At 43.5% G+C, this 7126-nt stretch overlaps 1 long non-coding RNA gene across 1 annotated transcript; it reads left to right on the top strand.

The window, feature by feature from the left end:
- Positions 1-404: 404 nt before the first annotated feature.
- On the top strand, positions 405-6796 carry LOC139560530 (uncharacterized). The gene is made up of 3 exons (XR_011671968.1): positions 405-5776; positions 6186-6259; positions 6660-6796. It is a non-coding gene; the product is annotated as an uncharacterized lncRNA (long non-coding RNA).
- Positions 6797-7126: the final 330 nt, after the last annotated feature.

Below are 7126 nucleotides of genomic sequence, written 5' to 3'. Positions count from 1 at the left end.
GAATGGTCTGTGGACACTTAGGGGACAGTTATGATGAGTGTGTTTTATTTGGTGATCTCATGAAGGACAGGAAACACACATAACTGTATCTCTTAAAGTGTACATTTCCCAGCTATCAGGTTTACATCAAAATATTGCGAAACGTATGTGATTAAACATGAAACTATTTGTGAAAAGATGAAATGTGATGTTAACCTTCTAAATGAGAGTATGGGTTTTTCCATATAAAGTGAACCAAATCAATGGCCACGCCCACGTGAGCATGACATTACGTCGGCGTCATGGAACCACTGTCACGTTCCTGACCTATTTCTGTTAGTTTGTTGTATGTGTTAGTTGGTCAGGACGTGAGTTTGGGTGGGCATTCTATGTTGTCTGTTTCTATGTTGGTTTAAGGGTTGCCTGGTGTTAGCTATAATATTGTTATAATGCCTTCATTATTAAAGCAGACGTGGTTGTAACACTTTGCTGCACCCCACAGATGAACCAGTTCTGCCTGTGCCAGATACTAACCTTACTCCCACACACACACACAGAGAGATGGCTGACACAAACCATTTATGAGCACTGATAAGGCAGGGGGGCGCTCTGACCTCAGGGGGGCGCTCTGACCTCAGGCGCCAGTTGCTGGTGTCTGCTTCAACATCTTGTCAATACAAGAGACAACCCAGACCGGCATGGCACTCAACGAGCATGCGCATGCATATACACACACACACACACAAACCCCTGTTTCAGGCGGGAGTTCCAAGGACAAAGAACACTACTGAGAACCAATGGAACATTGATATCAGCCTGAAGGGGACCGCCCTCCACTCACAGCGACCAGTCAGGAGAGCAGAACTACTAGAATCTAACTACGTCATTTCACTGTATAAAATGTATTGCACAATATGAGTCGGGGCTCCTCCTGCTAGCTCCCTCTGAGCTAAATGGACGAGCCCGTGCACGTGTTGTCAGATATCTTTGCAACTTATTAAACTGCCTTAAATATCATACCTTATCCACCTGGTCTAGCGTCTCAACTTGGTCTCTCTCTTCTAGTAAATATCATCTGATCTTTAACATGGTAGCAGAGGACGGTTTTCTAAGAACCTGAATTCGGTCCATAGGAGGATGATGAGAAGAGAGAGAGAAGTTGGAGACAAATCCAGAGAGACGGGTGACCTGAAAAGGAGCTGCCGGGGATTCATCTCACCTCAGGAATCTGATCTAAAAGTCGACTAAACAAAAGGTAAGCAGAGCCGGTTAAATCAAAAATCTGCATATTGTAATATAGAGATAACCAAATTTAAGATCAGTGACTGAGTGTGAGTATGAATTTCCGTTAAATTTATTATATAAGTTGCATACTGAGGCATTGATGCAAAGATATTTGTCATATAGTCTAAGAATGAAAAGAGATGAAATGAGTAATGAGAAATGATTGACCACCGTAGAAGCGGGCCTAGTTGCTAGAACTAGAAGGATCCTGCACGGTTGAAGTGTCTGTTCAAGTTGTATCAGTGTCCGGGACTAGAAGTTAGTGTAAGTTGAAGATGTAAGTTGTTGGCAACCTCGTACACGCCTCGGACACCCTTCTAGGTAGCATCGGAATTAAACTGAGCTTGATCATTCGGGAGCTCGTGCTGAATTGGCAAATCCGGGTAAGGTTAATAACTATTTTTTAACTGGTCGCCGCTCGGTACCTAAGTCCAAGCCTGAGCTTTAATGTGGTGAGGACTTAATCCTCTTGGCCATGTTTTAAATTCTTGTGACAGGTATAACTATGTAATTATGTTTTGTTTGTAGTAAACGTTTGGGTTAAGGGGATTTACATGTTCCCAGAGACAAGGTATCTTAAAGGGGCACACTCATATATGGAATATTCAGAGTTTTATTTTCTGAGTTTTAATTAGACAAGGAAATTTTTAATTTTTTAAAGATAAGGGGTTCTTTAATAGGTCTAGACATGGTATGGAACACGAATGTAAGGGGGTGTTGTAACCTTTGACCTGCATCATGGCTGTCTCTTGAAGTCTGATCAGCTTCGGGGGAGGGCCATGTAGATAATGCATTTGTGGTCATTTGGTATACTGGTTTTGAGGTAAATTAATATGTAAGGACTCTAGAAATTGCCACCATAGACATGTTTTTCTAAAAATCCATGAGTTTAGATGAAGCCAAACAGTGAGACATTTAGTTAAAATTTGGAAACAAAACAGTTGTTACAGACAGATAAGGGAAAGGGCAGACAGACAGGCCCTCCCTACACTGCTGAGACCTTGAAGGTTTGAGAGCAGAGAGGGGAGTTTCGGAAGGGGCGCCAGGACATGGATAACAGAATGGGTAGATAACAGTTACTGAATGGAGACATGAAAGGGGCGCTCCTACAATGATAATGTAGAACATAAGAATATTTTACTATTCTTACCTAAGTCATTATTTAGAATAGGTAAGGTTGTTACCTGGCTAGAGCCAGGTATCAAGAGGGGGATGGGTACATTGTGGTCTAGGATAGGATGGGGCCTATTGGAAAATAAACTAATGTAAAATTAAAAATTATAGCTAACAAATAGGTATAGAAGTTAAATATATAATCAGATAAAACAAATGAGAAACTGGTGGTTAACCGAACCTGTATGTCCAGGATTTTATGCGTTACAGATGAATTAAAGGAGAAGGTGATTCACTTGACCTGGGGGCATATCGCACTTGGAGGGTGAGACACACTGGCACTGCCGAATGATCACAGAGTTAAGGAGAAGAACTGTTGCTAATAAAGCTCAGGGGTCAACTCCTTAATGAAGAATTCCCTGGCCCCGACCTGTCATCACTGTGAACGTTCATAGAAGTGAAAGTGTTGCTTGATCTCTGGCTGATGATGTGTTCTCTGGGAGAGGGTGGGGTTTTACAGGACTGCTTGTGGTCCTGAGCTGTCTGATTAGGATACGATGGGGATGTTACCATCACAGTACTGCCAGAACCACCACCAGTTCCAACGGACCAGGGATTCAGCCGGCCTCATCCACCACTTCAAGACCAACTCCCACACCACCACCTAAGCTCTCCAATCTGGTACAGCTAATCAACTTCTGGGAGCTGCACATGACACAGAGGCTCGGAACCAACCCAGGAGACGGCAGAGCCGAGACGCTACTTGGTCCGAGGGTACAGATAACATCCACACCAACCTCTTGGGGGTCCTAATAGGGGTCCCCCCACGAATTCCAGGCATTAAACAGAAATGATGGTCTGTGGCATCTGATGCCCACCATTCTTGGTCCAGCTATTGTTGATACTAAACAAAATGCCTGGATCAATTATATCTACTATAATCAACAATGATTTGTCAACTACACCCACACTGCACTTAGGGGAATGGCTGAACAATTGGATGCCACCTCTCGAACTGCTAGACAGAATAGGCTAGCACTAGACATGATACTGGCCAACCAGGGAGGTGTATGTAAAATGATTGGAGAACAGTATTGCAAGTTTGTCCCTAACAATACTAGTCCGGATGGGAGCATTTAAAAAAAAGCTCTGAGTGGGTTGGTAAGGTTATCGGTGGAGATGGAGGGTCTTGCAGGTGTGGAGGAGAGTGGACTGTTCCCCTGGCTGGGTGGTTGGTTTGGTAAGTACACTACAATGATGAATACTGGATTTCGGTGTCCCTAGTTGTTGTTTTTCTTATGCTCATGTGCTGTGCTGCCTGTATCATACCTTGTTTGAAGAAGTCTGTTACAGATGTGGCAAGGACCTCTGGTATGATGCCGTTGCTTGATGCTCCAGTTGGAGAGGCTGATACGGAATCAAGCTTTTGCAGGAGAGAAGGCCTGACAGAGGAGGACCCTTGGTTTGCTGCAATTGATGTTGTCGAATGAATAAAAAGTGATGTTTGTCCTCCCTGTTGTGAAGGTTTGAAGTTCCCGGGTGGCGACGAGCCCACCTGGTACAGGTTGTATAGAGGGATGGACCTGAGGGTTTAACATTAATTTTCTCGTTTTTTGGTTAATAATGTGGGATTTTGGACTCAACAAGGCTTCGAGGCGGTCCATGGCCAATTGGCCGCTACATCCCTGATGGCATTTCAGAATAGAATCGCAGTAGATATGTTGTTGGCTGAGCGCGGAGGTGTTTGTGCCATGTTTGGGGAGCAATGTTGTACTTTCATTCCCAAAAATACAGCGAATGATGGAAGTCTTACCGCCGCCCTAGAGGGTCTTCGCACGCTTAATGGGAAGATGAAACAGCACTCCGGAGTGGACACTACTATGTGGGATTCTTGGATGGATGCTTTTGGCAATTATAAAATGCTTGTTTCCTCTATCCTTGTCTCAATTTCTGTTTTTGCCGCGATACTTGTGCTTTGTGGTTGCTGTTGCATTCCATGTGCTCGCACTCTGATACCCTATCTGCTATAGACCCAAAGCAGACCGATAGGGGTCAGATGTACCCACTCCTTGCTATTGAGGAAGCTGAGCCTGGGTATCAATTTGATGACTAGTGATGGCTAGAGGATTTACTATTGTCACGTCTCTGGTGAGACGTGAAGAGGGGGAATAAAAAAAAAAACAATTGTTTGCTGACAGATTTTACTGTGGTCACGTCTTTTAAGACGTGAAGAGGGGGATTTGTTAGCTATAATATTGTTATAATGCCTTCATTATTAAAGCAGACGTGGTTGTAACACTTTGCTGCACCCCACAGATGAACCAGTTCTGCCTGTGCCAGATACTAACCTTACTCCCACACACACACACAGAGAGATGGCTGACACAAACCATTTATGAGCACTGATAAGGCAGGGGGGCGCTCTGACCTCAGGGGGGCGCTCTGACCTCAGGCGCCAGTTGCTGGTGTCTGCTTCAACATCTTGTCAATACAAGAGACAACCCAGACCGGCATGGCACTCAACGAGCATGCGCATGCATATACACACACACACACACAAACCCCTGTTTCAGGCGGGAGTTCCAAGGACAAAGAACACTACTGAGAACCAATGGAACATTGATATCAGCCTGAAGGGGACCGCCCTCCACTCACAGCGACCAGTCAGGAGAGCAGAACTACTAGAATCTAACTACGTCATTTCACTGTATAAAATGTATTGCACAATATGAGTCGGGGCTCCTCCTGCTAGCTCCCTCTGAGCTAAATGGACGAGCCCGTGCACGTGTTGTCAGATATCTTTGCAACTTATTAAACTGCCTTAAATATCATACCTTATCCACCTGGTCTAGCGTCTCAACTTGGTCTCTCTCTTCTAGTAAATATCATCTGATCTTTAACACTGGTATGGCTCTCAATTAGAGGCAGGTGTTTGGCGTTCCTCTAATTGAGAGTCATATTTAGGTAGGTTGTTTCACAGTGTTCGTTGTGGGTGGTTGTCTCCTGTGTCAGTGTTTGTCGCACCATACGGGACTGTTCGGTTTGTGTTGTACATCGTCATTTTATGTGTAGGCTATTTTCCCTGTTCGTGCGTTCTCGTGTTTAATGTAAGTTCGTCGTTCAGGTCTGTCTACTCCGTTTGTTGTTTTGTTAGTTTATAGTGAAGTTCGTGTTTTCGTCTTGTCTTTAATAAATATTATGTGTTCACAACCCGCTGCGCCTTGGTTCCCTCAATACTCCTCCTTTTCGGTTGAAGAGGAGGAGGACTACCGTTACAACCACCCTTTTCTACTGAAGTGTATAAAACCCAGTCCTGATGAAATTCAGATGAGACCAAAACATGCCGGGTGACGCTGGTGTGTGAAGTGGTTTAAACTACAACTTGCCAAAGAGACCCACGGTAAGCCGGATGTCTCGAATGGTTAAGAAGTCTGAGACTATCGATCACTACAGAAGGAGCAAATTCTTTATAAACTTTGTAATCAACATTTTCTGTGGTGCCCCGACTTCCTAGTTAATTAATGTTTACATAATTAGTTTAATCATGTAATAATTAAACCTAGAGAACTGATTTGATAAAAAGAAGTCTTCACATTTAATGATGGTCACAGACATGACACTAGCTACTTATTTACCTCAGCCAGACAGTTATATTTAGATAACGTTAGCTAAGTTAGCTAGCTGTTATTGTAGCTGCTTTCTGTTTATCTACAGTAGCTACCTAACTGTTATTGTAGTTGCTTTTTGTTTGTATGTAGCTTGCACTTCAATGGCATCCCTCGGAGATTTTCTTTTGTCTTTCCACCCAGGCGAAGTACTATGAAGGCACCACTCGACAAGAGGCGCGACATTCGTAGGGTGGCAGAGAAATTCACAATTCAGGGTAACGTTATCTATTACTGTTACATAACTGGAGGGATTTATGTACAACCATTTAACAACCATTTTTCATCTAGCTAATGTTAGTTGGTCATCTACATGTCACTAGCTATACATTTAGTTAGAGGTCTGTTATATTTAGGTATCTAGCTATAAGTTAACCCTGAACAATCAAATGAATAGGTGTATGCAATTATGGTAACTCCAACTGCCCTTAACTAGATGTCTTCGCTAGACAGAGAGACCCATTCAGCAAGAGGAAGAAAGTGATAGAGAGAGAGGTGGGAAGAGAGTGAAAGACGGAGGGTGACAGGAAGAACTAGCCGTAGCACCTGATTAAGCATCTCGATTCTGCCTCTTTCCTCTCTCCTCATCCTTTAACTCTTTCTCTCCTTTCCCTCCAGATGAAATTCTGCATCTAGTGACTTTGATTGTTGGGCAATCTGCCCACTCATCCCATCCCCTCCTCCATCTCATTACATCATATAAAGCTACTGTTATTGTCATGTTGTCATTATCTGCTAATAAAGTTTGCTATCCGTATCATACTGGCCATATAATATGTCAGATACACAGATTAACTAAAAACACTAGCACTGCAAACACTCAGAACAAAGAAAGCAGCAGTGCCTGGTCTTCTCAGTCTCCCTTTTCAAGTCCACCTTCCAAGACTGCCTGCCTGTTGAGAACAAGTGACCGGCAGAAGTTCCAGTGTTGCCAACTCCTCAATAAGAAAAGTAGCTATTGGCTGTCCTAAAAGTCGCTAGAAGTCGCTAAACGACGTCATCACCTAATTTGCATAATTGGCCATGTGCATGTAATTGTGATAGACACTGTAGGTGAGAGGAATAACGTCGTTGGAGAGAGACAA

This window comes from Salvelinus alpinus, chromosome 30, assembly GCF_045679555.1.
Source record: "Salvelinus alpinus chromosome 30, SLU_Salpinus.1, whole genome shotgun sequence".
NCBI classification, from domain to species: domain Eukaryota; kingdom Metazoa; phylum Chordata; class Actinopteri; order Salmoniformes; family Salmonidae; genus Salvelinus; species Salvelinus alpinus.
This window is presented reverse-complemented; position numbering and strand designations above follow the sequence as displayed.